Source organism: Euprymna scolopes, chromosome 26 (genome assembly GCF_053919585.1).
Source record: "Euprymna scolopes isolate OS-2025 chromosome 26, ASM5391958v1, whole genome shotgun sequence".
NCBI classification, from domain to species: Eukaryota; Metazoa; Mollusca; class Cephalopoda; order Sepiida; family Sepiolidae; genus Euprymna; species Euprymna scolopes.
The window spans coordinates 62582307-62594987 of record NC_136507.1 but is presented as its reverse complement, the minus strand read 5'-3'; the positions used below and the strand labels follow the sequence as shown (position 1 = coordinate 62594987).

At 32.2% G+C, this 12681-nt stretch overlaps 1 protein-coding gene across 1 annotated transcript in view; it reads right to left on the bottom strand.

Moving 5' to 3' along the window:
* The window catches only part of LOC145248117 (microspherule protein 1-like), a 39678-nt gene extending 28314 nt beyond the window's left edge, over window positions 1-11364 (bottom strand). The window contains exon 1 of the mRNA XM_080109908.1: window positions 11205-11364. The gene's annotated coding sequence lies outside the window, so the exon portion shown is untranslated. The remainder of the gene's footprint in view (window positions 1-11204) is intronic.
* Window positions 11365-12681: the final 1317 nt, after the last annotated feature.

Genomic DNA, 12681 nt, shown 5'->3' with positions numbered 1-12681 from the left:
TCTGAGGTTCCACCAACTCACCTATTTGGACTTTCTTATAAAAATAATATAGCAAAATAATTATATCTTTGGCGTAACGTCATGGACTTATGATTTACATCACATTTCAAAGCACGAATTTAAGTAAAAGAGATAAAAAAATATAAACAAACATTATCAAAAAAGTCGGAAATTTATTTTTATTTTTGCTTTAGTATTGAACGTAGTTCTTTCACAATTATATAATCCTCCCCACTTACTAAATTATGCAAACATAAGTATATACAGGGGTTGTACAAAATGGAGTTGATATTAAAAAAAAAAAAAAATACTGCACCATTTTCACAAGCCAACAATTCAACTGAACTCGTATTCCACTAGTCCTTTAATCAGGAGAACTATATTTTCATAAAAAGCTGAATCCAAACGGAACAGTGGTATTGTTTGTTCTTGTTTGTTGGTATGAATTGTTGTTCACAGAATTATATAAAAACTACTGAACCAACTTTTTTAATATCAAATGCAAACATGGCATATGACCTATCATCATTTCGTTTAACATCTGTTTTACATACTGGCATATGTTAGACAGTTTTAAAAAATTTACTTCCAACCTTATTTATGTATATTTCGACGATTCTTGATGTATCCCTTTTTCAAGCCTATCTTTATCATTTCTTCCCAGATTTTTCATCAAGCCAGACCTGTTACCTAAACTATTCTACATCCACCAAAATAAAAACTCACATCCATCCTTTCAAACATATCGTCGAAATCTCTTGTTCTCAACATATCTACTTATATTGTCTACATTTAATCTTCACCTGAGGTCATTAGAACTAAGCCCGTCTTTAAGACACACATTACATGTCCATCATCATTTTTGCCTCATGCAACACATATCTCCAACCCACACTGGTCAGGTTTCATCTCCAGTCATATATCATCACACGGTATATACATGCCTGATAGACTCTTCCCTTGTCCAACAGTGGTAAAGCTCTGTTTGTGAAAGCATTAGTTTTCTGAACTCCACCTACTCTTAACTCTTACAATCACACTAGCACCTGCTCCATCTTGTGCTCCAATGGTATCATGAAAATAACAAAACTTCAACAACATCAATAGTTTCTCCATAAAAATATACTTTTGTCCACATTTAAGTTCACTTAAGAACATATTAAGATAGAGTGTCTTGATATAAAAAATTTAAATATATCGAGGATCGGACAGGTAAAACATTATGTATGGATATTAAAAAAGAAAAAGGAAAACCCACCTAGGTGATTTTGTGTTATCTATAATATAAATCTCACCTGTCTGTTCAAATGTATGTATGTATGCCTAAAACTTTTGACAAAGGCGACAGATTTTAATGAGATCAGTATCATTTTGAAGCTCGACGTCTCGGACAACAAATATCGAAAAATTGGCCAAAAACATTAATTCCTTCACCCTCAACTGGGCAGTTTTCTACAAGGAGAGGGTCGAGTTTTGTGAGCCATTTTTGCAAGACATCACGTATCGGCTGGATTGACTTTGCCTAATTTTAACGTTCCAAATTTCCGGTTGCGTCATGGCGTAGCAGTAAGACGTCAGATTTTCTTTTACTTTCTTTTATGCCTTCATGTCACGGGTTCGAGCCTGCCTATCTACTACCCTTTTTTTGTTTTTGCTCAACATACACCTCCAAACATCCGGGTAACACCAGGAACCCAGGCTAGTTATTTAATAAAATTTACAATAGTTTCTGGTGTCCAACCATATTTGGTACAAATAAACTTCAAATTGATATGTCTGCCAAGAAGTCTGTTTTAGCATTGTTCAATGATATGGTCCAAATATATGCACTTCTACATGGATAGGATAACTGAATATCATTAGTTTGGGCTGAAATGCCTTCTTCAGTTCAGAAATAGTCAAAGGTTTGATGCTTGTATATTTTTGAGATGAGGAGTGATATTTATTTTTTGTATTGTTTGGACTATTGTTCTCATCTTGGCTGTTTTTCTTACATTTTCAGCTGATGTAACCGTCAACCGTCTTAAAAAAGATGATCCTTCTGCAGTAGAATGAAATTTCAAACAAATGTATTTTAGGTAAAAATGCTATTACATATTGATGCGTCATGTTAAAATTAGTGTAAATTCTAAAAATTATGAAAAAGGATTCAGTAGAAGATGTGCTAGATCTATTTTTTTTTTTTTTTTTTTTTTTTTTTTTTACAAAAAATCATAGGTACTACCGGTCCCACATTTTCTATTTTGAAATGACAAATTTTAATTGAAAGCAAGGGAGATAAGTCGTTTCTCATACAGGATTATTCACCAAAAACTGTTCCACATTAAAACTACGATAAAACAATAAATTTTATTTTTGTTTGTAATTATTTTTCTACTGTCATAATTTGTCATAATTTCAACATTACAGGTATGTAATAGTGTTTTTACCTGAAATAAATTTATTTGAAATCCCATTATACTGTAGAAGCACAAGATAGATTTCTTTCATTCTTATTGAAAGTTGTTCTAAAAACAATATTCAAACAATATTTGCCTTCCCTCTTTAGAAAGGGTTAGTTTATTGCTAATCGCCTGAAGCACTCTTATCAGGAAATGCCGACTGGGCTGCTCAGGCACTTTTCGCAGGTCAGAGTGCCTTTCCTCTTGGGTGCTGACTTCTCAATCCCCGCTTTCCGACGCTAGCGTCACAGTTCTTGTGATGGGGGGAGAACTACACCTAAACCCCCGAACTGACATACTGTAAGTATTTTTAAAGAACATCATGACGCTACCTTGTTCAAAGAATTTTAGAGCAATTATTATTAAAGACAACAAATTGTAAAAGTGGTAAAGAAACAAATATATAACAAATAAATGCTACCAAGACAAAATAAGTTACTCTTCTACCTACTTGGATAGTATTTAGGGTGCTTATGTGTCTATGTTAACACGCTATTTTTTAAATATGTATTTTCAGGTTAAATTCAATTTTTCAATATAATTGTAGATCAAAATTGTTAGGTGAATGTACAGAATAGTTACAAAACACCCTCCCCTCTCCATGATAAACATGGATTTCTAAATAATAACGTTATTATTTCAATGCAGTAACAAATCAGAAGTACCGTTTTTAATGTTTTTACTTATTTTAAGGCGTTTTTATTTTTTGGTAGTTTGAAACAAGTAGTGCCAAGTTGTTAACTTAGAACAACAAAGGGTTGATTTACCACGTGATCTAACTTTTCCCAAACTGAAAACGAGGCTCAAATTTTAGACACTATTTGCACACACACACAAAAAAAGAAAATTTTATAATGTACATACTCGTCAAGAAACAAAGATGTCTCCAAAAATTATGTAAATTGATCAAGTAGTTTTTTTAACTAAGAAAATCAAAATTTACAATTTTCAGCGATTTAACATATTGTTTTAATTACAGCCTTTTTCATTGGTTGATTTAAATTTTTAACCCGCATGTGCAGGCATGTTTAAACTGAAAACTTAGTCTGAGCAAATCTTTCATGCATGACAAACTCATTTTTAATATTCTTATTAATTTAAGCCTTTCGCGTCCAATATTGTCATGGTACCTTTGAGACAATTTAACCAATTAAGTTAGGTGTAATATCGTCTTTCTAATCAGCAAAGAATGTTGGTTTTGGTTTTACCTCTTCAACGGAATTATCCACATTTTTCTGTCGGAACATTGTTTAAATGGACCTAAAGCCAAGAAATAATGATAATCTTCACAGATTTTTTTCCTACCACTTCTTACAAAGTCTTAACTACCACGTTCGGCTGCAACATAATTTTGCAATTGAGAAAATGAGACGACCTGCCTTCAATCAACCAGATAAGTGCGCTTTTCGATGTCATGTCCATTTTTTGCTCTGCCAGAGTTCTAAAGTATGTGAAAATAAAATTCTTACATACTTTAAACCGCAAAATTATGCTTTAAATTGCAAAATTATGCTTTAAATTGCAAAATTATGATTTAAATTGCAAAATTATGATTTAAATTGCAAAATTATGATTTAAATTGCAAAATTATGATTTAAATTGCAAAATTATGATTTAAATTAGAGAATTATGACTTTATTTTGAATTTGACTTTAAATAGTAAAATTATGTTAATTACTTACTTTAGATTTGCCTTTTAAATTGCAGATTTGTGATTTTGATTAATTTTAATGTTGCTTAAAATTGTAAGACACTGATTTTGTTTGATTTTATTTTTTCCTACAGTTGCAATATAAGATAATTACTTCTTTTAGGAATTGCCGCTAGCCAGAAAAAAAGAAGGGTCATACCTATCAAGTGCTAATCGCCCCATTTTGAAATAACTTTAATTATGAATATAATATTAAAAAAATAAATAAATAAATAAAAAAAAAGGCAATTTCCAGATTTAAAATTATAACACTCACCGCGGACTAAGGATATAAATTCCTACTGTGGTTAATTAATTTAATTATAATTTTCAGCGCAGCAAGTGTTAAAATCAAATTTGGGTTCAAGTTAATCTCGCATTTATTTTCCACCACATGGTGGCTCATGCCATTTTGAAATAGAGATTTTTTTCTCTTCTTCATGAACATTTACTGCGAGCCTGTATTTTGAACACTTTTTATAGAATAGAATTATTTTCTCTTAAAAAAAAAAAAAAAAAAGAAAAGAAATTTGTTTTTTTCTCTTCTATTATTAATTTAATTATCTTGCCTATTTAAATATAAATTGGTTGATGATTAGAGGGGGATATTCTCTCCATATTTTTATTTTCTCATTTGTTCCATCTTGTGGATATTGCCTGGTTTTGTTTAGCAAAGGTCTTTTATAATTTCCTTTCTTTTCACGTTAATTTCATTGTTGCTAATTTACGTTCGACGTGACATTTCTAAAAATCATAATGGAAGCGTCTAAAGATTTATTTGCCAAGATTGAAGCTAAAAAGTGCCATATCACGAATACAGTAATATGGCTAAAAGACAATAATCCATTCCTGACCTCTATAGAGTCAAGTGCAGTGGATATCAGAAAATGGTTCAGTGAATTGGACAACCATTTTGATCAGATTTGATTTTAAAGTCCTCCCAAGAGGAGAGACTGTTGCTTTGTCAGGATTCAATACAATTTTCTTCCAATATTAGGAAAGAATTGCATGAATTGAAATCTGGCCGCGAGGTTAAAAATCCAGTTTCTTTTTAGCCTTTAAGGTTGAATTTGGAATGTCCACATTATAGTGAGTCACCACCAGCCGACAAATTTGAATTTAGAACCTTCTTCAGAAGATTTGAATTTTGCACTACTAATTTAGGGGGAGCAGATAAATTACTTCTCCTTAAATCTAAGTTAATGTTTCCTCTGATAAATTATACTGTAGCCTTGGATTGTTTGAAGAAAAATTCCTGAATCCTTCTCTTATCAAGGATCGAATTTTGGTTTGGTTGTTTTGTTTTACGACAAATCAACCCTTTTCGGGTTATTTAATGGTGAATCCAGTTATTTTGGAAATAGTATTCATGTTGCATCCAGTTATTTTGTAGAAGGTTTTTATTCTTCAAGTTCTTTGTATCTTCAATCGTAGTTTGTAGTGTTTGGTTTGGTTGTTTTATAGTGGATTTTATCATTTTTGTTCACTGCCCTGCAGAATATGAATGAGTTTTGCAATGGGAGAGAGAAAAGGATTACAGTATTAATGTTTGGTACATTTTAAGTTAGGAAACCAGTCAGGAAGTGGAGGAGATAGAAAGAGAAAGGAGAAAAGGGGAATTTTTGTTTTTGTTTTTGTAGAATAGAATTTTTGCGAAAGGAAGTAGAAAAACAAAAAGCATCAATGTTAGGTGCATTTCATCTCAGCAAGCCATTAGCATCAGGCCGAATTTGGGAGGAAATTATTCCTCAACCGGAGCAGATAACAGAATTGGAAGAACTATAAACCTTTGTAGAACAACTTAAACTGGACTTGCCTGAACTGAACAAATCTTTCGGGACAGATTTTTTCACAGAAAGCTCTACTTCTGGATCAATGGTTGCTCACATTGTTCCGCAAGTTCCCTATTGATGTCAAAAGGGAATTAATGTCAAGAACAACGGAGTGTTATTCTTCATTCATATCTATTATGTCCAACTTTTTTGACATAATAGAATTTCTACAGGCAGCGTCTTTGAATATAAAAAAGCAAGGAAGTTGCCTGCCAAAACCGCCATTTTTTTCTTTTTCTTCAGAAGTTCAACCCAATATGGCAGCCAGCTCCAGTTATAAAACCATTAATTGTAAAAAGGGCATAGATACCTCAAAGCTTCTTAATAATAATACTGGTGAACAGTATAAAAATTGTGAATTGTGTAAATTGGCAGACCATACAGTTAAGGATTGCTCCAAACATTCTTCTTACGACTCGAAGGTCCTACGAGCCAAAGAGCTTCAAATCTGTACTAAATGTCTTAGTAATCACTTGGATCATTAATGTAAAGGAAAAAAGGGATTTCCTTACCCATGCGTTACTTTTGGGCTGAGGATTCGCTTCTCTGTAATGTGCCCAAAAGGAAGGAAGGACTACCTTATCTGATGAGGATAATTGTATATTTCCTGTTATCAGAATGTCCTTGAAAGGAAATGGACCTCCAGTGTTTTCCCATTGCACACTCAACACTCAAAGTCAAAAATCTTTTTTCTCCCATGCTATTTTGCAGGAATTGAGATCTAGAGAAAAATTAGTACTTAGACCTGTAGTAATGTCTGTGAACACCTTTACTGGAAAGAGATCCATGAAACCTCCTGGAGCTCAATGCCCCCTCCCCTAATTAGAATCTCAGAAACCCTTTCCTTTTGCTGTCTTATTCACAGTCTTAATTTAAAATTTCAAGTTAACAGATTTGATGAAATTACACCCAATGTAATGGAGGCAGAGTTTTGTCTATCATAGCTTTAAGGATTTAAATGGTACTGTGCTTTATGGCCTCGTCAGCTTGTAAAAAAATCAATTCGTTGACATATAAAGCACTCTCGGGTTCTCAACTGCTCACTCATCAGGCAAATTTTGTTCACCCATTTCAACAAGTGTGTATTGACTTTATCAGTCATTTTTTGGTAAAATACAATGATGAAGACATGAAAATGTACATCTTATTGTACATCTGGAACTTTCACTGGATATGAGCAGTAGATGCTTTATATTAGTGTTTATCAAGTTTACCAATCTATTTGGTGCTCCTATGCATGTTTGTTCGGAAAATGCAAAGACCTTATTAGCGTCCAGCATCATGTTATCTGAAATCTTCGTTTCAGCTGAAGTCAAAGAAAAATTTAGGTCAGCTTCAATTAATCACCTCACCATTCCTCTTTATTCGGTTTGGCAAGGGGGTGCATGTGAAAGAATGATACAAACAATCAAGCAATGTTTGAAAAAATTAATAGGCAGAAAGAAAGTCAACTATTTTGACTTCACTATGCTTTCCGATGTGGAGAAAGCGATCAATGATCGACCGCTTACATATATTACTGCTTCTGAAGGGGGTCTTCAAATTTTAACCCCGAATCACTTTTTACAAACTGGTTATAATCCACGTTTGTTGATCAATAATTATGGATCAGATGATTTGTATCCTGATCCTCCCAGTAGAGTAAAACTTTTGCAATCCCTGGAATTGAGACACAGGTATATTGAAAGATTCAGAAAGACATGGCACAATGATTACTTGTTCTTGAGAGAGATTGATGCTAAGATATCGGGTGATCACTTGCAGAAGGTATCAGTGGGAGAAATCATGTTAATTAAATCTCCAAATAAAACTCAATTCCTGCGAAGTCTAGGCTAGGTACTTAGACTCATTAATGGAAATGATAGCAAAGTTTGTTCTGCCTGTGTATTAAGGGACGGTTGCGAACAGGTTCATTTCTTAAAACATTTATTTCTCTTGAATTTAATGGTTGTTTCTGCATCGTCTTCAGCAGAACTTATGGAGGAAGGTGATCCTTTCTTCTGTCCAACTTGTTCCATTGTAAATGACGGATCATCTTCTATGGTGTGTTGTGACGCCTGTGACAGTTGGTGCCATTTTGATTGCACTGGGGTGAAACAACAGGATACTCGGGGAGTGGATTTGTCCGAATTGCTTGGAAAAAGTATTACACTAAACTCTTAATTTCAGAATGTACTAAGTTGTCACTTAACTTATATTCAAGTCATCGTTCTTAGTAATCTAGATAAAACTAGGTTTATCGGCTATAAATTCATTTATCATAAACAGACAGAAACACACATAGTTCCTTTTTTTTAAAACAAAACTATAATAGTTAGTTAAGTCTTCACGATCACCAGAATTATTTACTTGTCGCTTAATTGACAGTCTAATACATATTTACCTTGTATTCAATAACTAGAAAAAAGTAATGGATATTAATTATTTTTTCTTTGCTCCTTTGGTAGTGTGTGAGAAATTACATGACTGAATAGTGTCACTTCATTCATTCATTGATTTAACACATTGTTTTGATTACAGCCTTTCTCATTGGTTGATTTGAATTTATAACCCGCATGTGCAGGCATGTTTAAACTGAAAACTTAGTCTGAGCAAATCTTTCATACATGACAAACTCATTTTTAATTTCTTATTAATTTAAGACTTTGGCATTCAATATGGTACCTTTGAGACAATTTAACCTACTAAGTTAGGTGTACTTTTCTTGGCGTAATATCGTCTTTCTAATCGGCAAAGAATGTTGATTTTGTTTTTATCTCTTCGACGGGATTATCCACATTTTTTTTATTGGAACATTGTTTAAATGGACCTAGAGCCATGAATTAATAATAATCTTCACAGAAGACTTTTTTCCCCGACCACTTCTTACGAAGTCTTAACTACCAGACTCAGCTGAGCAGCAAAATAACGCAATATAATTCTGCAATCAAGAAGATGAGATGACCTGCCTTAATCAACCAGGTAAGTGCACTTTCTGAGGTCATGTCTATTTTTCATTCTGCTAGAGTTTTTAACTGTGAGAATAAAATTCTTACAGTTTTTACTGGCAGCCATTTTTTCCCATAACTGAAAAATACTAATACCTATGCATATTACAACCCCCCCTTCTCTCCATGTTAAGAATGGCGAACGCCATTAAGATTTATTAATACATTGGGAAAAAAGGTTTTAATATCCAAAAAACTATTTGTCAGATTTGTTTTACAAAGTCACAGATACAAAAAAGTTGTCAAAAAACAGACTTATAACAACTAAATGTTATCAAAGGCAAGATAAGTTACTTTTCTACCTAACTGGATAAGTTTTTAGTGTTTTTTATTTATTGTAAAATGTTTATTCGGTTCGGAAAATATGCAGTGTTTATCAGTACATCTGAAAAAGACAAATGGCGGTTAGCTCACTATTGAATACATTAAGTTTGGGAAAATGAGTGCAAACTAAAAAATTATACAAAATACTGTTAGGAATCCACTTAATATATGTCAGCCTATGTCACAGTAACATATTGAGAGGGTTTCTAACAGTATTTTGTATAGTTTTTTTAGTTAGAACTCATTTTCCCAAACTTAACATATTCAACAGCGAGCCGCCGCCATTTGTCTTTTTCAAATATATCGATAAACACTGTATGCTGTTCGAACCGAATAAGCATTTTATATTTAATAAAAACACTAAAAACTTATCCAGTTAGGTAGAAAAGTAACTTATTTTGCCTTTGATAACATTTGTTACATATTTGTTTTTTGACAACTTTTTCGTATCTATGTGTATTGTAAAACAAACCCTTTATTTGTCTGCCCCAAATTTGAATGTGATATTCGCTTTCAGCATACCCGAAAACATACAAAAGTTGTCAATTTAAAGGTGAGGGTTAAGGTGAAAAGAAAGTAAAAATTTACCGGTGTAAGTAAATCGGGACTTTGTATCTAACTTTTCCCTCACGGTGGAAAAGAAACATTTGCGAAAAAATATTCATCTCGTTAAAAAAGGAGATAATAAACACTAACTCCAAGGAGTCTCTATTTACTAGTCTCCCCATGAGGGTAGAGTTAGACACAGGGTCGGTTTTTAATGCGAAGAAATCCAGCTCCCCAAAAAGGAGCACTCTGTATTAGAACAAAAATAAAAATTGTCTCCGTCAAGAATGATTTCTTCCGAGGATAAACTAGTTTTAAAATTTAGACTAAACATATAACATAATGATATTATGCACAATAACAATGGCAATGTATTTTCCAATTAAGATATTCTATTTTTAATGTATAGTTGGGTTCTTTGATACAACAGTGGCGTGATCAGAAAACATTGTTTGTTCTTTGGCGTTGATGCACAAATGGACCATATTACTTGACTGTTTGTTAAAAAAAAAAATAATCATTCAAGCCACAAACTATTTTCGAATCAACAAAATAAAGACTTCAAATCGCTTTCGAATGTCCAAGGCGAAGTAAACGATTTTAATTTACAAGTAACTTCTGGCTAGAATTGAAGATTAGAGTCAAAGTCAAGTATTGTTGTTCATGTGTGTTGTTGAAAGAAACAACGAGTATTTTTGGTGCTTATGCACTTATGTTACCGTACTATTTTTTATAATCGTACTTTCAAGTTAAATTCAAGTTTTAAGATATTTTTTTTAAATTAAATTGTTAGATGAAAGTACAGAATAATTAAAAACACCCCATGTTAAAAATCGCTTTCTAAATTATAACGTGATTTCAGCACGGTAACATAAGTGCATAAGAACCGTATTTTCGATAGTTTCACTATTGTATTATGAATCAATATTTTGTTAAAAGAAAAAAAAATTTGAGACAAAACTTTATGATTTAAATTAATATATAGCTTTAATGATGAAATATTTAAATATATATAATTTTTAGTTAACCCTTTTCCCCCCTAAATTCAGGAATACTTTTATGTTGTTTATAATTGACGAGCGTAAAAAAAAAAGTTACTTCATTTTAGATTTATTGTTATAGTTAATTAAGTTATTTAATATTTGTGGAAGACGGAGGCAGAATAAGTTTGTTTACGTTTTAATATCAAATAAAATAACAAAATACACAATAAAAAAAATAAGAATTTGAAAGAATGTTCTTTTTGTGTGTGTGTGTGTGTTTTTTTTTTTTTAGTGAAACAATAATAACGATAATAATAATAATAAAACATATACACAAGGGTGTTGTTTAATTGCGCGCACGCGGGCATTATGTCGCTAAAAAAATATAAAAAGTTAATTACCTGATGGGATGTCGAAGTATTTAACGGCACTTTTAGGCATATTACAGCGAGAAGGAAACATTTCCAACACTTAAAACAGAGAAATGCATTTTCAATCTAAATAACAATTTAAAAAGTATTTTTTTTCTACAACGGAAGCTGCGCCATTTTTGTTTCTACTAAAAACCAATATGGCTATAACGAAACGAAAATTACCGTAAAATCCGAAACGAAATACTTTAAAAGAAATAGTTAATACTCATAATTATTAACTTATCGGTCGTTTTTCACAATTTTATGATATTAAAAAAAAAATTTTTTAGTAAATTTAATTTTTATTACTCTATAAAGTGCTTAATCCACAAGTTTGGCTATTTTAATGCGTTTTCTTTGTTTTTGTTTGAGTAAGCTTATTCATCAGATAAGAATGTGTCTGGAGTTGTGTCCCTTTAGTAAAAGTTTCGCCTTTTTGTCTAACATGAACAGTGTTGCCAATTTAGCGGTTTTCCCGCTAGATCTGGAGATTTCGTTTGAATCTAGGGAGTAAAACTTTGATCTAGCGACTAGTGTTTTTTTTCCTTTTTTGTTTTTGTTTTTTGATCTGGTGATCTTTTGACCTCCCTCAACACTCCAGCAATTTACAATAAAAATTAGAATAAAAGCTCTTTAAAATCTAAACCAAACTTATCCAGGTAGGTAGAAAAAGTAGCTTTTATTGCCTTTGGTAACAATTATTTGTTGACTATTAGTTTTTTGTTCTTATTTTTTTATTTTTAATCATTTTTCTTTCTGTTAATCATTCTTAAAAATTGATTTACCTATGTTCCCTTTTTTTGAAAGAAAGGACCATTTCCTCCTCTATAGCTTTAAATAGGATCTAAGAACCCCACAATTTAAAATAAGTATTTACCCACATGGTAAAAATCGAAAATTGTCAAAAAATAAAAATAAATAAAAAATAGCCAACAACAGCAAAAACAAAACACATAGCAGATGCAGTAGAATTTAATTATCAACCAATCTGTGTGTTGCAAGGTTGATCGTTCGTAACAATCGACCCTACAACTAAAAAGGAGACACAGGCAAGAAAAAGGTAAATGATAATGGCAAAGAAGAGAGGACAAAACGCAATTGTACTGTTGTAAACAATAAAAATACCGTCCCGGTTTATTTACCGAAAGGTAAATAAAAGAAAATTACAAGTCTTGTGTTAAAGCTGGAGCAACTTTACTGTCATCGCTGGAAACTGCAGGAAGGTGTCACGGTTTCCACCAAAAGAAACAGCTCACCAAAAAAAGGATCCCAATTCAAAACGTAAAAACCACAGCCGACAGCCCTTCGACAAGTACTTCGATGTGAATAATTATCCCATAGAACTCTGAATAGTACAATTCCCGCTAGAATAATATTCACAACTTTCCCAGCTTCAAATTGATACAACACACCATATTAAGCTCAAACAGACGACTCCCTACAGCACTTTAAAAGGCACAAAAAC